Here is a 25,900-nt window from a genome sequence, read left to right on the forward strand (position 1 = left end):
ACCAGAGCTTCCAGGGACTAAGCCACTACCTAAAGACTATACATGGACTGACCCTGGACTCTGACCTCATAGGTAGCAATGAATATCCTAGTAAGAGCACCAGTGGAAGGGGAAGCCCTGGGTCCTGCTAAGACTGAACTCCCAGTGAACTAGACTGTTGGGGGGAGGGCGGCAATGGGGGGAGGGTTGGGAGGGGAACACCCATAAGGAAGGGGAGGGGGGAGGGGGATGTTTGCCCGGATACCGGGAAAGGGAATAACACTCGAAATGTATATAAGAAATACTCAAGTTAATAAAAAAAAGAAAAAGAAAAAAAAAGAAATGCAAACAAATAAAATGATTAATTAAAAAAACTCAAAAAAAAAAAAAAAAAGAGCAGCAATGCAACTTCTCTATAGCTACTAGAAGATGGGAGGAGACCAGATACAGCCACAGTGCAGCCCAGCGGCACTACCCCAACCACGGTTCTTTGCAGTGGTTTAGAGCACAGTTATAGCTGCCGAGAAAACTTTCTGAAGATCTCTCAAGCTCAGTCCTGCAGAGTTAATTTTTGTGAGCCATCCTCCAGAGACTTTAGGTGAATGCATTTTATTTTTCAACCAAACACACTTGTGGTGGTTTGAATATGCTTGGCCCAGGGGGTGGCACTATTAGGTGCTGTGGCCTTGTTGGAGTAAGTGTGGCTTTATTGAAGGAAGTTTGTAACTGTGAATGTGGGGTTTAATACCCTCATCCTAATTCCCTAGAAGCCAGTCTTCTCCTAGCGCCCTTCTGATGAAAATGTAGAACTCTCAGCTCTTCCTGCCCCATGTATCCCTGGATACTCCATGCTCCTGCCTTGATGATAATGAACTGAAGCTGTGAACCTGTAAGCCAGCCTCAATTAAGTGTTGTCCTTATAAGAGTTGCCTTGGTCCTGGTATCTGTTCACAGCAACACACACACACACACACACACACACACACACACACACACACACACACACACCCCTATACATGCATGCACATGCCTGCATACACAGAGCCTCTTTTTCTCTTCATATCTCTCTCTTCATAGCACTTAAACAGCTCATAGTCTGATGGCTTTAAGTATAGTCTGTTGCCCAGCAGTTTGATGTGTTTCTCTTTGCGATGTTTTGTTAGGTAAGTGTATATTTCCAACAAATGTGACCATTTCTGTTACAGTTTTTGGTGTTTACAACTTAAGCCTTCATCTCGTGTTTTCTCATTTATTTTAAAGACTATGTTGTCATGACCTTTGGCTAAAATAATGAGTTCACTGATTCATTTTTAAATTTAAGTTTCCAAAGCTAAAATCAGCTCTGCATTGGAAAATCATTCCCAGGCAAGGAAATGGAGAATCACAAATTGATGTCACAATTTGGAGGCTCTTCATCTGCTCCAATCCCCACCCCATCCTGTGTTTGCAGCAGGGCATGAAACCTACAGACCTGCTACATACAGACTTGCTCTCCTGGGGAAACTTTGGGACAACTGAAGAAAAGCTGATCTTGACAGATCTACCAGGATACAGATGGCATTCCCAACTTACTGGAGGGCAGAGGCATGGTCGTCATAAGCAGCAACTCGGCAGGAGGGCTGTGGATGGGACTGTATGCTAGAACGGTGTTCTGCTGTATGAGTCTTCAGCAACTCTTCTCCCTTTCCCTCTCTCTCCCTCTCTCTGTCTTTCCATCTGTCTTTGTCTGTTTCTGTTAGGCAGACAAAGGCTTCCATGCCCAATGTAGAGAAAAGAAGCTGGTTGTCCCCACTCCTGCTTTGCGGGTCACTTATTTTTTCAGTCCGGTCCTTTATTTCCTTTTCGTACACTAGGACATGAATCCATATGGAGTGGGCCCCAGCACCTCGGGCTCCTTCCCGTTAGTCCTCACAAAGTGGGCTTCTCTGGGTGGCGCAGGCTGGCGCTTCAGCTGAACCCAGGTGCCCTTCTCTTTGGCTTCCTTTTTCTTCTGATCATTCTTCACTCTCTTCAGGAAGCTGTCTCTGCTCTTCGAGTGCTTGATGTACTCAATCTGCACATTGATCCTCTTGGCCAGAATCTTGCCCTTAACTTGCTTGTTTACAATGATGCCCACAGCATGCTGGGTGACGTTGTAGACTCTTCGGTTTTGCTGTGGTATCATTTACGGTCATTCCTTTTTAAACAGTGCCCATTCCCTTGATATCTACAATATTACCCTTCTTACAGATTCACATGTATGTGGCCAAAGGAACAACTCCATGTTTCCTAAAAGGCCTAGAGAGCATAGACCGAGTGTTTCTCCTCTTTCTTTTTGTGTTCATCGTTTTGACGAGTTACTAGAAGATGGCTGCCATGGCCCTTGTAGGTCACTTTTAATCAGTTATTTCCTGATGCTGTTCTAAGAAGCACTTTTTGTGCTCAGAAGAAGAGGAGGAGTCGGAGGAGTCGGAGTCGGAGTCGGAGTCGGAGGAGGTGGAGGAGGAGGAGGAGGAGGAGGAGGAGGAGGAGGAGGAGGAGGAGGAGGAGGAGGCTAATTCTCTTGTAAAAGTCTCTGATTTCACTAGGCTGGGAAGCAGGCCTGGCGACCAGCTGATGCTGCTGATTGATTGACGACCTCTTTTTTAGTGACATCAGGAAGTCAGGAAGGGCATCGCTAGAGTCATGGCTGGATACTGCACTTGGCAGTGCAAGGGGCTGTGACTGCCAAAAGGTGCAGTTTGCTGAAGCTTGAACTGAAGCCAGGGCAAGATAAAGGGAGCTTGGCCCTTACGAAAATAGTATTGTTTTTCATTAACGAGCTCTTTTTAATCAAGCGCTCTCAATCAAGAAAACCTTTTTTCAACTGAAGCTCTAAGTTTCTATTTGAGGGTGGTAGTGGTGAGAAACTTTCTGTGCCAAAAGAAAAGGTTATCTTATGAGGCTCAGTAACTTTTATTGGCATGTTTGGGGAGAATGTATCATTTTGGTTGCTTTTGCCTAATAAAAGACACAAAACTTATATTAGAGATACATTTTCTTTTCCAGAATTTCCAAGGCTCTAAAGAATGTCTTAATTCATCTAGTTAGTGAACATTGATCAAATATTTAATATTACCCAGGCACTGGGCCACATGCTGAAAATGCAGATCTGAGGGAGCCGGTCTGTGGGCTAACTTCAGTGAGCCATTAGAGGAGAGGAGAGACTCAAATCAAAACCTTCTGAGGGGTGGGGAGAGTGTTTGCTGCTCTTGCCCTCCTATCTATGCAGCGCACAGCAGCCCGTAACTCCAGTTCCAAGCATGGAATGAGCTCTTTTGGCCTCTGTAGTACCTGCATATGGTACACGCACACACACACACACACACACACACACACACACACACACACACACTCTCTCTCTCTCTCTCTCTCTCTCTCTCTCTCTCTCTCTCTCCCTGTTCCCCCTGAAAAAAGTACATAGAAGTAAAAATTAAAATAAAAAATAAATCTATAAATAAAAACTATTTATAAAATGTCAGAATTGTAATGGTTGCAGTTTAGATAAAGCACTGAGGGGCTCACTGAAAGGAGGAGGAATTAGCACCCTCTTGGAATGGCAGAGAACAATGGGAGTGTCGAAGTTTAAAGTGGCCACAGGCCATGGTGGGATGTTGTGATGGTTTGAATAGGTACAGCTCACATAGACTCATGTCTTTGAATGTGTGGCCCATACAGAACGGCACTATTAGGAGGTGTAGCCTTATTAGAATAGGTGTGATCTTGTTGAAGGAAGTGTGTCACTGTGGGGAAGACTTTGAGGTCTCCTATACTCGAGCTACACCCAGGGTGGCACAGTCTCCTTCTCTGGCTTGAGGATCAACATGTAGAACTCTCAGCTCCTCCAGCATCATGTCTGCCTGTGTGCTGCCATGATTCCTGCTATGATGATAATGGACTGCACCTCTGAAACTGTAAGCCTGCCCCCAATTAAATGTTTTCCTTTATAAGAATTACCATGTGTGGCAGCACATGGTGTGTCCCACACCCGCGGATCCCGGCCCGCAGCAGCTCTCTGCTCCCAGACCCGGTGAGAGAGAGACCCAACCGCCTGGTCAGGTGGGCACTCCTGAGGCTGCAGAGCGGAAGAGACCACCAACACTGCTCACCCCTGCCCACATCCCTGGCCCAAGAGGAAACTGTATAAGGCCTCTGGGCTCCCGTGGGGGAGGGCCCAGGAGCGGCAGGACACCTGCCTGAGACACCGCCGGAACCTGAAGGAAACAGACCGGATAAACAGTTCTCTGCACCCAAATCCCGTGGGAGGGAGAGCTGAACCTTCAGAGAGGCGGACACGCCTGGGAAACCAGAAGAGACTGCACTCTGTGCACATCCAGGCGCCAGAGGAAAACACCAAACGTCATCTATCAAACCTTCATAGAAGACCTCATACCAATATTATCCAATATAGTTCTTGAAGTTCTAGCCAGAGCAATCAGACAACAAAAGGAGATCAAAGGGATACAGATCGGAAAAGAAGAGGTCAAAATATCACTATTTGCAGATGACATGATAGTATATTTAAGTGATCCCAAAAGTTCCACCAGAGAACTACTAAAGCTGATAAACAACTTCAGCAAAGTGGCTGGGTATAAAATTAACTCAAATAAATCAGTTGCCTTCCTCTATACAAAAGAGAAACAAGCCGAGAAAGAGATTAGGGAAACGACACCCTTCATAATAGACCCAAATAATATAAAGTACCTCGGTGTGACTTTAACCAAGCAAGTAAAAGATCTGTACAATAAGAACTTCAAGACACTGAGGAAAGAAATTGAAGAAGACCTCAGAAGATGGAAAGATCTCCCATGCTCATGGATTGGCAGGATTAATATAGTAAAAATGGCCATTTTACCAAAAGCAATCTACAGAGTCAATGCAATCCCCATCAAAATAACAATCCAATTCTTCAAAGAGTTAGACAGAACAATTTGCAAATTCATCTGGAATAACAAAAAACCCAGGATAGCCAAAGCTATCCTCAACAATAAAAGAACTTCAGGGGGAATCACTATCCCTGAACTCAAGCAGTATTACAGAGCAATAGTGATAAAAACTGCATGGTATTGGTACAGAGACAGACAGATAGACCAATGGAATAGAATTGAAGACCCAGAAATGAACGCACACACCTATGGTCACTTGATTTTTGACAAAGGAGCCAAAACCATCCAATGGAAAAAAGATAGCATTTTCAGCAAATGGTGCTGGTTTAACTGGAGGGCAACATGTAGAAGAATGCAGATCGATCCATGCTTATCACCCTGTACAAAGCTTAAGTCCAAGTGGATCAAGGACCTCCACATCAAACCAGACACACTCAAACTAATAGAAGAAAAACTAGGGAAACATCTGGAACACATGGGCACTGGAAAAAATTTCCTGAACAAAACACCAATGGCTTATGCTCTAAGATCAAGAATCGACAAATGGGATCTCATAAAACTGCAAAGCTTCTGTAAGGCAAAGGACACTGTGGTTAGGACAAAACGGCAACCAACAGATTGGGAAAAGATCTTTACCAATCCTACAACAGATAGAGGCCTTATATCCAAAATATACAAAGAACTCAAGAAGTTAGACCGCAGGGAAACAAATAACCCTATTAAAAAATGGGGTTCAGAGCTAAACAAAGAATTCACAGCTGAGGAATGCCGAATGGCTGAGAAACACCTAAAGAAATGTTCAACATCTTTAGTCATAAGGGAAATGCAAATCAAAACAACCCTGAGATTTCACCTCACACCAGTGCGATTGGCTAAGATCAAAAACTCAGGTGACAGCAGATGCTGGTGAGGATGTGGAGAAAGAGGAACACTCCTCCATTGTTGGTGGGATTGCAGACTGGTAAAACCATTCTGGAAATCAGTCTGGAGGTTCCTCAGAAAACTGGACATTGAACTGCCTGAGGATCCAGCTATACCTCTCTTGGGCATATACCCAAAAGATGCCTCAACATATAAAAGAGACACGTGCTCCACTATGTTCATTGCAGCCTTATTTATAATAGCCAGAAAATGGAAAGAACCCAGATGCCCTTCAACAGAGGAATGGATACAGAAAATGTGGTACATCTACACAATGGAATATTACTCAGCTATCAAAAACAACGAGTTTATGAAATTCGTAGGCAAATGGTTGGAACTGGAAAATATCATCCTGAGTGAGGTAACCCAATCACAGAAAGACATACATGGTATGCACTCATTGATAAGTGGCTATTAGCCCAAATGCTTGAATTACCCTAGATCCCTAGAACAAACGAAACTCAAGACGGATGATCAAAATGTGAATGCTTCACTCCTTCTTTAAATGAGGAAAAAGAATACCCTTGGCAGGGAAGGGAGAGGCAAAGATTAAAACAGAGACTTAAGGAACACCCATTCAGAGCCTGCCCCACATGTAGCCCATACATATACAGCCACCCAATTAGACAAGATGGATGAAGCAAAGAAGTGCAGACCGACAGGAGCCGGATGTAGATCGCTCCTGAGAGACACAGCCAGAATACAGCAAATACAGAGGCGAATGCCAGCAGCAAACCACTGAACTGAGAATAAGTCCCCTGTTGAAGGAATCAGAGAAAGAACTGGAAGAGCTTGAAGGGGCTCGAGACCCCAAAAGTACAACAATGCCAAGCAACCAGAGCTTCCAGGGACTAAGCCACTACCTAAAGATTATACATGGACTGACCCTGGACTCTGACCCCATAGGTAGCAATGAATATCCTAGTAAGAGCACCAGTGGAAGGGGAAGCCCTGGGTCCTGCTAAGACTGAACCCCCAGTGAACTAGTCTATGGGGGGAGGGCGGCAATGGGGGGAGGGTTGGGAGGGGAACACCCATAAGGAAGGGGAGGGGGGAGGGGGATGTTTGCCCGGAAACCGGGAAAGGGAATAACACTCGAAATGTATATAAGAAATACTCAAGTTAATAAAAAAAATGAAAAAAAAAGAATTACCATGTGTGTCTTCACAGTAATAAAGCCCTAAGACAGATGTAAACCATGGAAACCATAATGCACCAATAACGAGCCATCTTCAGACATCATCAATAATTTTTTGTACCTTACCTACATATATCATTTATACTACTATTCGTTTGACATTATTCTCCTTTCTCACCATGTATCCTGCGTAGACCTTAAACTCACAGAGATCCTCTTGCTTTTGCCTCCTAAAAAGATATGCACCACCAGGCCTAGCTGACAGTATTCTTTAAAAATACCTAACCCCAAAAGATCAAATTCGGTATTCTAGTCGTGTTTTCCTAAGGGTATTAAGTCACTGTAAGCAATGTTCTTTTTTTTTCATAAGATCATTTTTGAGGCTGAGGAGATCGTTCCGTTGACAAAGTATGCGTGAGGAGCTGGACTTGACTTCCCAGCATCCATTTAAAGCAGCCAAGCATGGTATTGTTCATCTGCATCCTCAGCATTCAGAGGAGGGACAGACACAGACAGATCCCTGGACCTCCTTAGGCAGCCAATTTAGCAAATCAGAGAGCTTCAGGACCAGTGAGAGACCGTGTCTCAAAATATAAGGTGGAAAGTGTTGCAGTAGTCAATTAGCCTCTCAAACCCACCTGGTCAAACCTACGAGTTCCTTGCTAGCTGCCCCAATTTTCTGGGTTCCCGAATGAAACACATGCACGCACGCACACACACACAGCCTTATATTTTCATATGTCTTAAACAGCTCATGGTTGGGCCACTCCTAAACCCACTCGTGGCTAACACCTCCCCTCCGTTACTCCTGAGTTCTTGCTTACTAGAATCTATATTGCATCTTTGCTGCCCTAGACCCAATTGGGGGGGGGGGGACGGGTGCTGGGGCCGCTCTTCCCAGGCCCTTACATGATTGGTATGTTCTCTTCTGCACCTCTCAGGCCTGGTCCTAACTCACCCCCACCCCCTACCTGCAATGGCAGTTCTCAATCCTCCTTCCTTTCTCAGTCCCTTTGCCTTCGAATCCTAAAGAACCGACTTTGTCTCTGCCCAGCCATTGGCCCCGCCACCTTTATTTACTAATCAGAACCAAATGGGGGCAGGGACCCTCAGCGTCTTACATGTGAATCTCATGCAATTTTGGGAAGCCAATTAACATAACACAAGCATTAGGCCAAATCCACAACAGAAAGTGACAAAGGAAGAGGTCTGTCATTGACCTTTCGCCTCCAAGTGCCTGTGTGTACACCCCTACACAAATGTACTCAAACGTACATGGCGCACATGGAAAAACTACTTCTAAATGTTTGTACATGTGTTCTAGGCTTCTGCCTTCTTTCATCAGCCAGCTTGAGCTAATGGAAATTTATATTCTAGAGCAACTCATCAATCCCTGACAAATTTGGGGTGTGGATGCCACAACCACTTGTTATAGCTGTGTTGATTTGACAGAGGTCCCTGATGATCAGATTGAAGCACTATCTTTCCCTAAAAGTTGAGCTCAGCCTGTATCTGGGTCATCCTAACCCATCTTCCTTAACTGGGCACTTTTTTTTACATGAAAGAGGTTTCATGTAAATCCTTGTCTCCATATCTGCTTTTAGGAACTCAGTTGAGTAGGTGCCACCTCCCTCCATCACCCTCCCCAATTTCCCATCTACCCCCACCCAAAGGAGAAACTGCTCATCCCGGTACTCACAAAATATCCTGGTGCCTGCCTCAGTAGCACCTCTGGAAACGGTACACGCACACAGCTAATTCAACAGACAGGAAATTCCTACGGCTCTAGGCAGATATTTGGTAATCCTTCCAAGGTGGGGAGTCAATAGATTCCCCCACTTAGAGATCTTAGTTTCGAGCTGTTACCAAAGCGATGTCTTCATGACTTTGCTTGTTATCATAATTTTGTTTCTTTGGAGCTTAAATATTTGATTAGCATTTGATCATCACAAAGTGAAGGTTCGTGACAGCATGCATAGAATGTGTACTCTTTCTTATCTTTTTTCTTTTTCCATAGGCCTAGTGACCTCTGTGTTCCTTTCCTGTCCTTCTCTCTCCTGATCCCACAGGGGAGATGACACATACATTATTTACCTTTGATTTTTTTTTGTTTCATATTATGATCTCCATCCCACCCACATTCCTTCAAACAATACAATTTCACTCTTCATTGTGGCTAGAACTTCAGTCTGTATTAATTAATTAATTAATTAATTAATTAATTAATTGCATTTTTCTTATCTGTTTATCTACTGCTCGCTGTTCCACAACAGGACAAACATGGGTGTGTAGGTTAGTTCCTTTGAGTATCAATTCAGGAGTGACATAGCTGAATCATTCTGTTTCTATTTGAGGAGCCTCCACACTGATGTCCACATTAGTTGGTCTAATTTATATCACTTCCAAGAATGTATAGGGGTTTGTTCTCTCTACATTCTTGCCAGTGTATGCTGGGTTTTGTTTTGTTTTCTTGATGATGACCATTGTAAATGCAGTAAGATAGGCTCTCGGCGTATTTTGATTTATTTGTACTTTCCTGACAGCCATAGATAATGAATATGTTTTCATTGGCTATTTGTACTTCCTTAGAAAAGTGTTCACTTTCCCGCTTATTGTCTATATTGCTTTCTCCCTTGTTATTGAAGCCTTTGAGCTCTTTATATATCCTGGAGATTAATCTTCTATTGGATGACTATCTGGCAAAGATTTTCTCCCCTTTAGTCAGTTGTCTTTTTAGTCTAGTCCTTGTTTTCTTGGCTGTATAGAAGCTTTCAAATCTAGTGCCATTCTCCATGTTAATTCTGCTATTATTTGCTGGGCTGTTGAGCTGAGCTTTGCTCAGGGCGGGTGTTAGAATTACACATGTGGATAACCTTTCTTCATGTTTGCTCCTGTGGTAGTAATGTGCAGTGTTCGTCAGTCTGGGTCTGCAGTATTGTTTGAAGTCAGGTATTACTATATATTCCCTCACTGCTCCTTTCCCTCAAGAGGACTTTGGATACTCCTAATTGTATTCCCCCCTTTAAGATTATTTCATTATTTCTATTTATTATATTTTAAAGTGGTGTGTGTGTGTGTGTGTGTGTGTGTGTGTGTGTGTGTACACGGGTGAGGGGGCTGGATCCCCAGAAACTAGAGTTTCAGGTAGTTGTCCGCTGTCCAATAGGGGTGCTGGAAACTGAACGTGGGGCCCGGGCATAAGCGGCAAACACACTTTCCTGCTGAGCTGTCTCCCCAGCCCCATCTCTGAGTTTGATCCCCTCGGTTCTCTCATCACTTCTCTTGCCTTCCTCCTGCTCCTTCTCATTAATTCCAATGGCTTCTTTATCTGTTCCCTAACCTGTTCTTGGTAAAGCCAGTGTGGAAAGTACAAGTTGTAAGAGTATTAAGGAAGACAATTCACATGTGTTAGGCCTAGTGAGTAATGGCACTTACCTCCATGTCTAATGACCTGAGTTCCCGAAGATCTCTCAGGGGCCGCACGATGAGAGAGAAGCTCTAACTCCTGGAAGCTGTCCTCTGGTGTCCTGACCTCCACAGGAACCCTGAGGCATCTGTCTCTGATCTCCACAATTCTAAATAAAATGTAACAAATTTCTTCAATGAAGCTATACTATGAACAATATGTAACTATGACACTGTACTTTTCATTTGAATTTTGCTAATGAATAATGACATGGTATTTTACTCTTTTATTCATGATCTCTGGTTTTAGTTATTCATGGTCAGCCAAGGCCTGAAAATAGTACATAGAAAATTCCCAAAGTAAATACTCAGTTTAAACTTTCGTATCATTCTGAGCAGCACAACACAAACCAATACATCTCACTTTGTCCTTCCTGGGATGTGATTCATCCTTTGATACCCTGTATTCTCTTTCTTGCTCTCCCTCCCTCTCCCTCTTCCTCTCCTTCGATCCCCCTCCCCCCTCTCTCTGTCTCTCTCTGTCTCTCTCTCTGTCTCTCATTCTCTCTCTCTGTCTCTCTGTCTCTCTCTGTCTCTCTCTCTGTCTCTCATTCTCTCTGTCTCTCATTCTCTCTCTGTCTCTCATTCTCTCTGTCTCTGTCTCTCTCTCTGTCTCTCATTCTCTCTCTGTCTCTCCCTGTCTCTCTCTCTGTCTCTCATTCTGTCTCTCTCTGTCTCTCATTCTCTCTCTCTGTCTCTCTCTGTCTCTCTGTCTGTCTCTCTCTGTCTGTCTGTCTGTCTGTCTGTCTGTCTGTCTCTCTCTCTCTCTCTCTCTCTGTGTGCTACCTGTCCTTTAGTCACCACTTGGTAGGTGTCTACACTGTCAAACAGACTTTCACTGTATTGAAACGTTTGTGTTTATGGAACAATTACTTTTATAATTGTCCCACAAGAGTAGAGAATTTGATTGTGCAAAGAGAAGCCAGGAAGAGCTTCCTTTAATTAATTTTATCATATTGATTCCTAAACCTAGGGCCTCACACATGCTAGACAAGTGAACTCAGACTCAGACGCCAATATTATGGCCCCACCACTTGCAAGCTAAGTGGTTCGTTTTGATGCAAAGGGCATTGAGTTTTTGAGTGAAAAGCATAAACAGAAAGCATGTCTTTATGGATGGTACTGCTTTTTCCAGCAGTAGGTAATACAAAGACTTGCTAAAACTAGGAATACCTCGAAATGAGACATGGAAACTATCTCACTGCAAGGGACGGTTGTACAAAATTAGACACATGTTTAGGCTGAAAAATATTAAAACCGTTGAAGAGGGGGAAGGCAAGTGGGTGGTGGCTTGGGAGAGGTTGGTTAATAAGCACAAAATTACAGTTAAATAGGAGAACTGAATCTCAGCATTCTACAGCACATGAGGTGATGACAGCTAATAATAGTATTGCATAGTTCACAATAAGTGAAGGTTTTGAAAGAACTCCAGATAGATGTACAATCGTGCATGAATTCCATGAGAGCTAGGAAGGTCCTTTGGTCTTGTATGAAAACAATTGGGGAAAATTATAGCTCTACACTATGTAGGAGTTACCTATCTCATTGCTGTGACCAAAGAACAAGGCAGTGAAGAAAGAAAGCAGTCGGGATGTGATGTATGAGAGAAGAATAAAAGTGTTAAAAAAAGAAATCTAAAGAAATAAGCTAGTCATGGGAGAGTATATTATAGAGGTTTTCACTCAATAAAAACATAAAGAGAAAGGAAGGGTTCATTTGGCCCACATCACGGTAGTGAAGGCCAGGCAAATACAGCCAAGACAGCTGCGGAGTTGCAGTCCGGAAGCAGAGGTTGAACGTATCTGCTCAGCTCGCTTTCTTCCTTATTTTTTCATTCAGTGTTTTAGTTACTTTTCTATTCTATTACTATGACCCGGCAACTTACAGAGTGTTTATTGGCTTTACAGGTTCAGAGGTGAACCATGCCGTCATGGTAGGGAACATGGAAGCTGGTAGGCAGAGGTGGCCGCAGCTGAGGTCTTACATGCCGAGACAACCACCACGAGGTGAGTTAGCTAGGAATGACATGGGTTTAGAAACCTCCAAGCCCACACCTCCTCTGGCAAGGCCATGTTTCCTAATCCTTCCCAAACAGTTCTACCAACTGGGGACCCAGTATTCATACCCAGGAGCCTATGGGGGCCATTGTCATCCAAACCACCACATTTAGTCTAGTACCTAAGAGTGAGCTTTCCACATCAGTTAATCTAGAAAATTACTCAGGAAATTCCCCCGAGGCTGTCTCCTTGGTGATTCTAGAGCCTGTGAGGTTGGCAACATTAACCATCATTCCCTGCCAGTAACTGGAGAGGCTGTATCTTCTGACACATAAGCTGCTATCTTAGTTCAGCAGAGTAAAAAAGAAAGGATATAACCTTGCATTGGTTGAATTGTGAGAAGACTGGTTAGGGAAGATGTGCCCTACATGCACATAAATGCAGAGGTGGCAATGGGCCAGGAATTGTGGAAGTGCAGATTAACTTCCGTTCTATGTGGAGATGCTGCAGGGCACATGATGGAGCCATATTGAATCTAGAAACAAGATAGAAAGTTCTCTGTTTTGGCAACATATCCAGAAAGTGTGGGTGACATATAGAGTGCTTATAGAGTGGTTTCAATAACTCATTCAGAAGTTGGAAGAGGGAGGGTTTAAATTAAGGAGTCTATTATGGATGGACAATACACCTCCCAACCTGTATGTATTTGCCATGGAAATGATGGGGGTGATACTTTTTAAGATATATTTTATTAGCATATATTATATATTTTCTACATGTGTATATTTTGAGCATAGTCATTCCCTTCTTGTGCCCCCAATTATTGCTGTTGATCTTTCTCTTCCCAAAATATTAGTACCTCTACTTTCATGGTGTGTGTGTGTGTGTGTGTGTGTGTGTGTGTGTGTGTGTGTGAGAGAGAGAGAGAGAGAGAGAGAGAGAGAACCAGTGAGTTTAATTAGGTTTGCTTACAGGAGTATGTGTGAGGAGTGATTTACAGGAGCATTTATCAGTTGCTACCCAGCTGAAGAAAAATGTCTCTTTCTCCAGCAACTCTTACCTCCTGGTTATAGATATTCCAAGAGAGTAGGGACTCAATGGGCCCCCTCCTCATTCATGATGGACTGTTGATGGGTAGAGTCTTGTGCAAGTTATCACATGTGCTATGGTACAAATGTGTAATGGCCGTGTCATGCCCAGAAGACTGTATTCTTCTAGGCATTGTTCTAGAGTGTAGAACACTCCACTCCATACTCCAGCCCTACATTCTTCCCACTCCATTTCTGGATATTCCTTCAGCCTTGGAAGAGGAGATACCCTTTATAGGGCTGAGCATTTACCAGTGACATGTTCTCAGTTTTGTGTCTTTGAATTAACTGCTATGGTTTGAATGTGCTATGTCCCTCATAGGCTCATGTGTTTTAGCACACAGTCCTTGCTGGTACCACTGTTTGGAAAGGTTATGTTCAGACCCTTGAAAAGGTAGAACCACGCAGGAGGGAGCATGTCACTGAGAGTGGGATTTCAGGATTTATAGCCTAGCCCCACTTACTGTTCTGATTCCAGAGTGCTGATGCATTGATTGGGTTGGCTAAATGATCAGCCGCCGTGCCTTCCCTGTTGTTATGGACAAATCTACCTCTAGAACCATGAGCCCACATACACCGTTTGCCTTTAAGAGATGTTTGTTACCATGTTCTATCACAACAGCAGGCATCTGCTCCAGACAACTGCCCACTACACAGAAGCAGCATCTCTGGAATCTTTAGGAGGTGTGCACTAACTAATCTCTTGGAGTGAGTTTGTGGCACACGTGCGTAGAGCTGTGTAATTCTCGGTTCCTGTGTAGTTCTTGGAGCTCCTTTATCTTTGTTCAGGTTGGCTGGTACTGTGTGGAGGAGGGGGCAAGTAGAGGTTGTACGTTTACTTCCAAACGCCATCTCATTGCTTCAGAATGTTAATCATGGCCACAGCCACCCACATTGATTCCATCAGATCAGCATTTGTTGCAGACTCCAGAAAGAACACAGTGTAAACACAATGCTACTGTTGATGTACAACTCTCATCAAAGCACGGAAGGGGGATGAGAACTGGAAACCAAGTGTCTGGTGGAAACACTTGGAGGGATGAGTAGTTGTTAAGGGCTTCCTGGGAATTGATGGAAGCTAGAAAATTCATTCCTATAGAATAAGCTGGTGGAGAAAGATTTGATCACATGATGGATGAAGAGGATGAGAGGACACGGTGAAGGCAGTGAGTGAGGAATTGGGAGAATTTGTGCATGATCCCTAGAGGAAGAACAGACTGGAGGATCTGAGGCAGTGTTTGCAATGTGGACACTATTAAAAATCTCCCAAGTGTTTTGAATAGCTCAGACATTAAAAGGCAGAACCATGAAACATGCAGCACTGTTTTCCTGTATGACCACAGAAGCAATTGAGACACTGAAGTGATTTTTTCCAAGTCAAGAGAGAGCTGTTTCCATAGTGTTCTTTCAAAAGCATTTGACAAAACCTCAACTATTAAGGATCCACAACCAGTATCTGTTGTTAATGTGCAACCATTGACATCATGACTCCATGATCCAGGATTACCAAAAGGAGAGAGGTCTCCTTTCTGAAACACTGTTACAAAGCCAGTGGCAGCCTGATGCTGTGTCACATTGTTACTTCACCTACTTAATGGCATTAAAAAGTACTAAGTACAGTACTGAGTACTAAGTACAGTACTGAGTACTAAGTACAGTACTACCTCATGGGGAAGAGCACATTCTTATAACTTTAGTCCTTAGAGTGTGTCGTTATTGTTAATCTCTTATGAGGCTAATTTATTGCTGTGGTTTGAATGTGAGATGTTCGCCACAGGCTCATGCATTTGATCACATCCTTAGTGGTACTGTCTGAAGAGGTTGTGAAATCTTTAGGTGTGAGTGCTGTGTAGAAAGTGAGTCACAGAGAGTGGGTCTTGAGGTTTTTTTTTTTTTTTTTTTTTTTTTTTTTTTTTTTCGTTTCATCCTTTTTTTTTTTTTTTTTTTTTTTTTATTAACTTGAGTATTTCTTATATACATTTCGAGTGTTATTCCCTTTCCCGGTTTCCGGGCAAACAGCCCCCTCCCCCCTCCCCTTCCTTATGGGTGTTCCCCTCCCAACCCTCCCACCATTGCCGCCCTCCCCCCATAGACTAGTTCACTGGGGGTTCAGTCTTAGCAGGACCCAGGGCTTCCCCTTCCACTGGTGCTCTTACTAGTATATTCATTGCTACCTATGGGGTCAGAGCCCAGGGTCAGTCCATGTATAGTCTTTAGGTAGTGGCTTAGTCCCTGGAGGCTCTGGTTGCTTGGCATTGTTGTACTTTTGGGGTCTCGAGCCCCTTCAAGCTCTTCCAGTTCTTTCTCTGATTCCTTCAATAGGGGACCTATTCTCAGTTCAGTGGTTTGCTGCTGGCATTCGCCTCTGTATTTGCTGTATTCTGGCTGTGTCTCTCAGGAGCGATCTACATCCGGCTCCTGTCGGTCTGCACTTCTTTGCTTCATCCATCTAGTCCAATTGGGTGGCTGTATATGTATGGGCCAAATGTGGGACAGGCTCTGAATGGGTGTTCCTTCAGTCTCTGTTTTAATCTTTGCCTCTCCCTTCCCTGCCAAGGGTATTCTTTTTCCTCATTTAAAGAAGGAGTGAAGCATTCACATTTTGATCATCCGTCTTGAGTTTCGTTTGTTCTAGCGATCTAGGGTAATTCAAGCATTTGGGCTAATAGCCACTTATCAATGAGTGCATACCATGTATGTCTTTCTGTGATTGGGTTACCTCACTCAGGATGATATTTTCCAGTTCCAACCATTTGCCTACGAATTTCATAAACTCGTTGTTTTTGATAGCTGAGTAATATTCCATTGTGTAGATGTACCACATTTTCTGTATCCATTCCTCTGTTGAAGGGCATCTGGGTTCTTTCCATTTTCTGGCTATTATAAATAAGGCTGCAATGAACATAGTGGAGCACGTGTCTCTTTTATATGTTGAGGCATCTTTTGGGTATATGCCCAAGAGAGGTATAGCTGGATCCTCAGGCAGTTCAATGTCCAATTTTCTGAGGAACCTCCAGACTGATTTCCAGAATGGTTTTACCAGTCTGCAATCCCACCAACAATGGAGGAGTGTTCCTCTTTCTCCACATCCTCGCCAGCATCTGCTGTCACCTGAGTTTTTGATCTTAGCCAATCGCACTGGTGTGAGGTGAAATCTCATGGTTGTTTTGATTTGCATTTCCCTTATGACTAAAGATGTTGAACATTTCTTTAGGTGTTTCTCAGCCATTCGGCATTCCTCAGCTGTGAATTCTTTGTTTAGCTCTGAACCCCATTTTTTAATAGGGTTATTTGTTTCCCTGCGGTCTAACTTCTTGAGTTCTTTGTATATTTTGGATATAAGGCCTCTATCTGTTGTAGGGTTGGTAAAGATCTTTTCCCAATCTGTTGGTTGCCGTTTTGTCCTAACCACAGTGTCCTTTGCCTTACAGAAGCTTTGCAGTTTTATGAGATCCCATTTGTCAATTCTTGATCTTAGAGCATAAGCCATTGGTGTTTTGTTCAGGAAATTTTTTCCAGTGCCCATGTGTTCCAGATGCTTCCCTAGTTTTTCTTCTATTAGTTTGAGTGTGTCTGGTTTGATGTGGAGGTCCTTGATCCACTTGGACTTAAGCTTTGTACAGGGTGATAAGCATGGATCGATCTGCATTCTTCTACATGTTGCCCTCCAGTTGAACCAGCACCATTTGCTGAAAATGCTATCTTTTTTCCAATGGATGGTTTTGGCTCCTTTGTCAAAAATCAAGTGACCATAGGTGTGTGGGTTCATTTCTGGGTCTTCAATTCTATTCCATTGGTCTATCTGTCTGTCTCTGTACCAATACCATGCAGTTTTTATCACTATTGCTCTGTAATACTGCTTGAGTTCAGGGATAGTGATTCCCCCTGAAGTCCTTTTATTGTTGAGGATAGTTTTAGCTATCCTGGGTTTTTTGTTATTCCAGATGAATTTGCAAATTGTTCTGTCTAACTCTTTGAAGAATTGGATTGGTATTTTGATGGGGATTGCATTGAATCTGTAGATCGCTATTGGTAAAATGGCCATTTTTACTATATTAATCCTGCCAATCCATGAGCATGGGAGATCTTTCCATCTTCTGAGGTCTTCTTCAATTTCTTTCTTCAGTGTCTTGAAGTTCTTATTGTACAGATCTTTTACTTGCTTGGTTAAAGTCACACCGAGGTACTTCATATTATTTGGGTCTATTATGAAGGGTGTCGTTTCCCTAATTTCTTTCTCGGCTTGTTTCTCTTTTGTATAGAGGAAGGCAACTGATTTATTTGAGTTAATTTTATACCCAGCCACTTTGCTGAAGTTGTTTATCAGCTTTAGTAGTTCTCTGGTGGAACTTTTGGGATCACTTAAATATACTATCATATCATCTGCAAATAGTGATATTTTGACCTCTTCTTTTCCGATCTGTATCCCTTTGATCTCCTTTTGTTGTCTGATTGCTCTGGCTAGAACTTCAAGAACTATATTGAATAAGTAGGGAGAGAGTGGGCAGCCTTGTCTAGTCCCTGATTTTAGTGGGATTGCTTCAAGTTTCTCTCCATTTAGTTTAATGTTAGCAACTGGTTTGCTGTATATGGCTTTTACTATGTTTAGGTATGGGCCTTGAATTCCTATTCTTTCCAGGACTTTTATCATGAAGGGGTGCTGAATTTTGTCAAATGCTTTCTCAGCATCTAATGAAATGATCATGTGGTTCTGTTCTTTCAGTTTGTTTATATAATGGATCACGTTGATGGTTTTCCGTATATTAAACCATCCCTGCATGCCTGGGATGAAGCCTACTTGATCATGGTGGATGATTGTTTTGATGTGCTCTTGAATTCGGTTTGCCAGAATTTTATTGAGTATTTTTGCGTCGATATTCATAAGGGAAATTGGTCTGAAGTTCTCTTTCTTTGTTGTGTCTTTGTGTGGTTTAGGTATAAGAGTAATTGTAGCTTCGTAGAAGGAATTTGGTAGGGCTCCATCTGTTTCAATTTTGTGGAATAGTTTGGATAATATTGGTATGAGGTCTTCTATGAAGGTTTGATAGAATTCTGCACTAAACCCATCTGGACCTGGGCTCTTTTTGGTTGGGAGACCTTTAATGACTGCTTCTATTTCCTTAGGAGTTATGGGGTTGTTTAACTGGTTTATCTGTTCCTGATTTAACTTTGATACCTGGTATCTGTCTAGGAAATTGTCCATTTCCTGAAGATTTTCAAATTTTGTTGAATATAGGTTTTTATAGTAAGATCTGATGATTTTTTGAATTTCCTCTGAATCTGTAGTTATGTCTCCCTTTTCATTTCTGATTTTGTTAATTTGGACGCACTCTCTGTGTCCTCTCGTTAGTCTGGCTAAGGGTTTATCTATCTTGTTGATTTTCTCAAAGAACCAACTTTTGGCCCTGTTGATTCTTTCTATGGCCCTTTTTGTTTCTACTTGGTTGATTTCAGCTCTGAGTTTGATTATTTCCTGCCTTCTACTCCTCCTGGGTGTATTTGTTTCTTTTTGTTCTAGAGCTTTTAGGTGTGCTGTCAAGCTGCTGACATATGCTCTTTCCTGTTTCTTTCTGCAGGCACTCAGCGCTATGAGTTTTCCTCTTAGCACAGCTTTCATTGTGTCCCATAAGTTTGAGTATGTTGTATCCTCATTTTCATTAAATTCTAAAAAGTTTTTAATTTCTTTCTTTATTTCTTCCTTGACCAGGTTATCATTGAGTAGAGCATTGTTCAATTTCCACGTATATGTGGGCATTCTTCCCTTATTGTTATTGAAGACCAGTTTTAGGCCGTGGTGGTCTGATAGCACGCATGGGATTATTTCTATCTTTTTGTACCTGTTGAGGCCCGTTTTTTGACCAATTATATGGTCAATTTTGGAGAAAGTACCATGAGGAGCTGAGAAGAAGGTATATCCTTTTGCTTTAGGATAGAATGTTCTATAAATATCCGTTAAGTCCATTTGGCTCATGACTTCTCTTAGTCTGTCGACATCACTGTTTAATTTCTGTTTCCATGATCTGTCCATTGATGAGAGTGGGGTGTTAAAATCTCCCACTATTATTGTGTGAGGTGCAATGTGTGTTTTGAGCTTTAGTAAGGTTTCTTTTACGTATGTAGGTGCCCTTGTATTTGGGGCATAGATATTTAGGATTGAGAGTTCATCTTGGTGGATTTTTCCTTTGATGAATATGAAGTGTCCTTCCTTATCTTTTTTGATGACTTTTAGTTGGAAATTGATTTTATTTGATATTAGAATGGCTACTCCAGCTTGCTTCTTCTGACCATTTGCTTGGAAAGTTGTTTTCCAGCCTTTCACTCTGAGGTAGTGTCTGTCTTTGTCTCTGAGGTGTGTTTCCTGTAGGCAGCAGAATGCAGGGTCCTCGTTGCGTATCCAGTTTGTTAATCTATGTCTTTTTATTGGGGAGTTGAGGCCATTGATATTGAGAGATATTAAGGAATAGTGATTATTGCTTCCCGTTATATTCATATTTGGATGTAAGGTTATGTTTGTGTGCTTTCATTCTCTTTGTTTTGTTGCCAAGACGATTAGTTTCTTGCTTCTTCTAGGGTATAGCTTGCCTCCTTATGTTGGGCTTTACCATTTATTATCCTTTGTAGTGCTGGATTTGTAGAAAGATATTGTGTAAATTTGGTTTTGTCATGGAATATCTTGGTTTCTCCATCAATGTTAATTGAGAGTTTTGCTGGATACAGTAACCTGGGCTGGCATTTGTGTTCTCTTAGGGTCTGTATGACATCAGTCCAGGATCTTCTGGCCTTCATAGTTTCTGGCGAGAAGTCTGGTGTGATTCTGATAGGTCTCCCTTTATATGTTACTTGACCTTTTTCCCTTACTGCTTTTAATATTCTTTCTTTATTTTGTGCGTTTGGTGTTTTGACAATTATGTGACGGGAGGTGTTTCTTTTCTGGTCCAATCTATTTGGAGTTCTGTAGGCTTCTTGTATGCCTATGGGTATCTCTTTTTTTAGGTTAGGGAAGTTTTCTTCTATGATTTTGTTGAAGATATTTACTGGTCCTTTGAGCTGGGAGTCTTCACTCTCTTCTATACCTATTATCCTTAGGTTTGATCTTCTCATTGAGTCCTGGATTTCCTGTATGTTTTGGACCAGTAGCTTTTTCCGCTTTACATTATCTTTGACAGTTGAGTCAATGATTTCTATGGAATCTTCTGCTCCTGAGATTCTCTCTTCCATCTCTTGTATTCTGTTGGTGAAGCTTGTATCTACAGCTCCTTGTCTCTTCTTTTGGTTTTCTATATCCAGGGTTGTTTCCATGTGTTCTTTCTTGATTGCTTCTATTTCCATTTTTAATTCCTTCATCTGTTTGATTGTGTTTTCCTGGAATTCTTTCAGGGATTTTTGCCATTCCTCTTTGTAGGCTTCTACTTGTTTATTAATGATTTCCTGTGTTTCCCTAAGTGTGTTCATGTCTTTCTTGAAGTCCTCCAGCATCATGATCAAATATGATTTTGAAACTAGATCTTGCTTTTCTGGTGTGTTTGGATATTCCATGTTTGTTTTGGTGGGAGAATTGGGCTCCGATGATGGCATGCAGTCTTGGTTTCTGTTGCTTGGGTTCCTGCGCTTGCCTCTCGCCATCAGATTATCTCTAGTGTTACTTTGTTCTGCTATTTCTGACAGTGGGTAGACTGACCTATAAGCCTGTGTGTCAGGAGTGCTGTAGACCTGTTTTCCTCTCTTTCAGTCAGTTATGGGGACAGTGTGTTCTGCTTTCGGGCGTGTAGTTTTTCCTCTCTACAGGTCTTCAGCTGTTCCTGTGGGCCTGTGTCTTGAGTTCACCAGGCAGCTTTCTTGCAGCAGAAAATTTGGTCTTACCTGTGGTCCCGAGGCTCAGGTTCGCTCGTGGGGTGCTGCCCAGGGGCTCTCTGCAGCGGCAGCAACCAGGAAGACCTGTGCCGCCCCTTCCGGGAGCTTCAGTGCACCAGGGTTCCAGATGGTCTTTGGCTTTTTCCTCTGGCGTCCGAGATGTGTGTGCAGGGAGCAGTCTCTTCTGGTTTCCCAGGCTTGTCTGCCTCTCTGAAGGTTTAGCTCTCCCTCCCACGGGATTTGGGTGCAGAGAACTGTTTATCCGGTCTGTTTCTTTCAGGATCCGGCGGTGTCTCAGGCGCAGAAGTCCTGCCGCTCCTGGGCCCTCCCCCACGGGAGCCCAGAGGCCTTATACAGTTTCCTCTTGGGCCAGGGATGTGGGCAGGGGTGAGCAGTGTTGGTGGTCTCTTCTGCTCTGCAGCCTCAGGAGTGCCCACCTGACCAGGCGGTTGGGTCTCTCTCTCACCGGGTCTGGGAGCAGAGAGCTGCTGCGGGCCGGGATCCGCGGGTGTGGGACTTCCGGTAAACACAGACCGTGCGGGGTCCTAGAGAAATTCTGCTTCCGTGTGTCCCAAGCTCACCAGGCAGCTTTCTTGCAGCAGAAAATTTGGTCCTACCTGTGGTCCCGAGGCTCAGGTTCGCTCGTGGGGTGCTGCCCAGGGGCTCTCTGCAGCGGCAGCAACCAGGAAGACCTGTGCCGCCCCTTCCGGGAGCTTCAGTGCACCAGGGTTCCAGATGGTCTTTGGCTTTTTCCTCTGGCGTCCGAGATGTGTGTGCAGGGAGCAGTCTCTTCTGGTTTCCCAGGCTTGTCTGCCTCTCTGAAGGTTTAGCTCTCCCTCCCACGGGATTTGGGTGCAGAGAACTGTTTATCCGGTCTGTTTCTTTCAGGATCCGGCGGTGTCTCAGGCGCAGAAGTCCTGCCGCTCCTGGGCCCTCCCCCACGGGAGCCCAGAGGCCTTATACAGTTTCCTCTTGGGCCAGGGATGTGGGCAGGGGTGAGCAGTGTTGGTGGTCTCTTCTGCTCTGCAGCCTCAGGAGTGCCCACCTGACCAGGCGGTTGGGTCTCTCTCTCACCGGGTCTGGGAGCAGAGAGCTGCTGCGGGCCGGGATCCGCGGGTGTGGGTCTTGAGGTTTTATAGCCCACACTCCTTGTATGTGTGTGGCTTTCTGAGTGTGCCTACAATGTGAGCCACCAGTCTCCTGCTACCATGCCTCACCTGCTATGATGGACTGTGTCCCTCTGGAACTGTAAGCCAAAATAAACTGTTTTGTAAGTTGCTTTTCTCTGGGGTATTTTATCAAAGCAATGAGAAAGTAACTGAGACATTTATCAGTTAAATTTTATCATAAACACAAATAGAAAAAGTAGTCTATATATTATACTGTCCAGGACTATCTACAGTCTGCATGTATTGGAGGGGGTCTCGAAGCCCTTGCAATGGTTCAAGGGAAAGCCATCTACAACCTAACTTCTATTAGGACCAACCTCCTAAAGCCTCCACTACCTGCAGGAAGTGTGCCAGGCTAGAGAGCAAGCCTTCAGCATACAGGCCTTTGGGGAGTTAGGTTCCAATTAACTCTGCAATTGAACTAAGAATCCTTTCATGAGTTTCTTGTCTAGTCTTTGAATGTATCTGACTTATTTTTCACATTTTCAAATGGGGTCATCTTAGTTACATGTTTTTTTCTTCACTGTATATGGTATTTCTGTCAGACACATATTTAGCAAGCATCTAGCCTATGGATGAACTTTTCATTCTTGATACAGAATCTTTGGGAAAGTATGGATATAATTTTAATGAGGTCAAATTTATTTGTCTGTAGTTTGTATCTTTACAACCATTTAAAAATAATTTAAGTCCAAGATATTTGTCTTTGTTTTTTCGAAAATATTGTATCATTTGATTCACAAACAGGTTTATACTAATTTCTCTGAGCAATATTTTATAACTGCCAGTATACAGCCCTTACACAGTTTGTCAAATCTGTTGCTAGGTATTTCATAACTTTTGGTACTACTAGAAATGGTATGTTTATTTTTTGAGATGGATTTCATGTATTCCAGGCTGGTCTCAAACTTGCTATGTAGTAAAGTATGACCCTTGGGCTGGGGAAGATGGCTCAGTGGTTAAGAGCACTGCCTGCTTTTCCAGAGGTCCTGAGTTCAATTCCCAGCACCTACAATGGTGGCTCACAACCATCCTTAATGGGATCTGATGCCTCTTTCTGGTGTGTCTGAAAACAGCTACAGTGTACTCATATAAATAAAATAAATAAATCTTTTTTAAAAAAATAGATGACCTTGAATTTTTGATGGTCCTGCATCCTCTTCCTATACATTGAAATTAGCGGGCCCAGTTTTTATGTGGTTCCAGAATGTTGTATATGCCAGGCAAACACTCCATGAACTGAGCTACATCCCCAGTCGAATGGCCTTAAATCTTTTGTTTTGGCAGCAGCTGTATCGATCCCCACCCCCTTTTTTATGTCTCGCCTACCATGTCATTTGTGGAACATTTTCCTCTTATAATTTGTAGGCATCCTGATTAGTGTTCACCACTGTGGTGCTATCTCAAATGAAGCAAGCAGAAATCCATGTTCTTTCTTGCTTTAGGGAGGAAACTGTTTTGTTTTTAAGGTGGCCTTTATCAGATTGAAGTTTTTCCCCTCAGTTTCCAGTAAGCAGAAAATATATGGGAATCAATCCCTAATTCTCTCAAATGAGCTTTTCTTCCATGTCAGACATTTTTCCTTCTGGTCTGTGGATATAAAGACTTGCATCGTTTCTCAAATGTTAAAGCAATCTTGTGTTCCTGGCATTTACTCCACTCCATTGCTCTCTGATGTGCGAGCTTGGTTGTCCAGGAAGTATGACTCCTTGGTTCTTGTTGATCACAATCTTCATCTGTTCCTCACCCACTTTGGGAACAGGCTGAACTCTGCTCTCCTGAGTGTGGACAATGCCCCCTGCATTCCTGTATTTTAGAGTGGTTTATATAGACTCCAGAAGTGCTTGATAGAATTTAGCACTGGATCCATCTGGAAAGCTCCAATGTGGAAGGCTGTTAAGTAAATTTTCTTTCATGATTAGCTATGAGGCTATGAGTAATTAGATCAAGGCTTCTTGTGTGAGCTTGGATAATACTGCCAATTAAACGTTCGGGATTCCTCTCCAACCGAACAATCCTAACCACTAAGCAGAGCTAGTAAACATGGGCTGCCAAGCAAGCAATCAAGGTTAAGTGAGGTCATAATAAGCCTGAATAGTATAGAATTAGTGACACAGTAGACAGCTCACCTCCACGGCCTCATGGTGAAATCTGTACCTGCAAGCTGCCCTGAGAAACTGCCCTAGAAATCACAACCATGGACCTCCAGCCACCATACTTTACTAAGAAAACTCTCTCGTCTGTTATGGCAACCTAGCCCAGGTAGGTTTTGTTCAAGAAAAAGACATTTTGAAGGGTTCGGGGATGAACTGCTCTTATTTCCTACTAATCCATTAGATGGCTGTCTGACAGAGTCAGTCATTCTCATTCCAGAGAGTTTTAATTATGTATCAGCTATTTTTTTTAAATCTAGCTACAGATTTATCAGTGTTATTGATATCATTAAATTACTGCCCCTTGGATTTTCCAGTTTTGCTTCTATTGGAATGATTATAGTCATTTGGGAAAACAATTTCCTTTCTGATACTTTAAATTTACTTCCGTTTCAAGGTAGAGGCTTAAGTTATTGAATTGTTTATAACTGTTTAATGTAACAAACTGCACTTTAACCTGTGAGTTCACTATATCCCAGAAGTGACGGGACCTCTGGTTTTTCTTTGCTACACGCTCTCCATCCCCACCCCGTGTTCTCCCATGAACTTGTGGACCTATAGCACTGTTTCCAGCCCATCGCTGTTATAGGTTAGTCTTCCTTACTCAGTGCTATCAAAGCATCCCATCAGTATTTCGACTGGTGCAGTTCTCAAAGGTACAGCTGCTTGCTTTCTTCCTTCCTTCCTTCCTTCCTTCCTTCCTTCCTTCCTTCCTTCCTTCCTCTCTCCCTCTTTCTTTCTTTCTTTCTTTCTTTCTTTCTTTCTTTCTTTCTTTCTTTCTTCCTTTTTTAAGATATATTTATTTTATTTATATGAGTACACTGTAGCTGTCTTCAGACACACCAGAAGAGTAGGTATCAGATCCCATTACAGATGGTTGTGAGCTACCATGTGGTTGCTGGGAATTGAACTCAGGACTTCTGGAGAGCAGTCAGTGCTCTTAACCGCTGAGCCATCTCTCCAGCCCCCCACCTGCTTTCTTTCATCTCACCACTCAGAACTCATTGTTTTCTGGCACATATTTTCTAAGTATATGCTCTGGGTTGAAGATGATCTGAGTGTCCATGTGTGGAAAGTGTGGTTGGCAGGGTGATGGTGAGGAGGTGTGGCCTTGGGAGGCGGGGACTGTAAAGAGGTCCTTACGGTTGCCAAGGGCTCTTGCAGACTAAGGTAGCTTCAGGGAAGGGAGCCCAAGGTCAGCCCTCCTGGTACCATGCTTCCAGATGGAGTCTCTT

General features: G+C 43.1%; 1 protein-coding gene, 1 long non-coding RNA gene and 1 pseudogene across 3 annotated transcripts in view; 2 read left to right on the plus strand and 1 right to left on the minus strand.

Annotated features, from left to right (window-relative positions):
• Nucleotides 1-25,900, plus strand: part of Erich1 (glutamate-rich 1) — a gene marked incomplete at its 5' end in the record, with an annotated part of 52,793,804 nt that overhangs the window by 4,415,087 nt on the left and 48,352,817 nt on the right.
• LOC148000517 (large ribosomal subunit protein eL21 pseudogene) lies at nt 1,829-2,303 on the minus strand (annotated as a pseudogene).
• The window catches only part of LOC148000518 (uncharacterized), a 101,150-nt gene continuing 99,871 nt past the window's right edge, over nt 24,622-25,900 (plus strand). For all 3 annotated transcript variants that reach the window (XR_015640306.1, XR_015640305.1, XR_015640307.1), the window contains exon 1: nt 24,622-24,774. This is a non-coding gene — a long non-coding RNA (uncharacterized LOC148000518). The remainder of the gene's footprint in view (nt 24,775-25,900) is intronic.

The sequence above is a fragment of the Rattus norvegicus genome, chromosome 16 (assembly GCF_021556685.1).
Source record: "Rattus norvegicus strain SHRSP/BbbUtx chromosome 16, alternate assembly SHRSP_T2T, whole genome shotgun sequence".
NCBI classification, from domain to species: domain Eukaryota; kingdom Metazoa; phylum Chordata; class Mammalia; order Rodentia; family Muridae; genus Rattus; species Rattus norvegicus.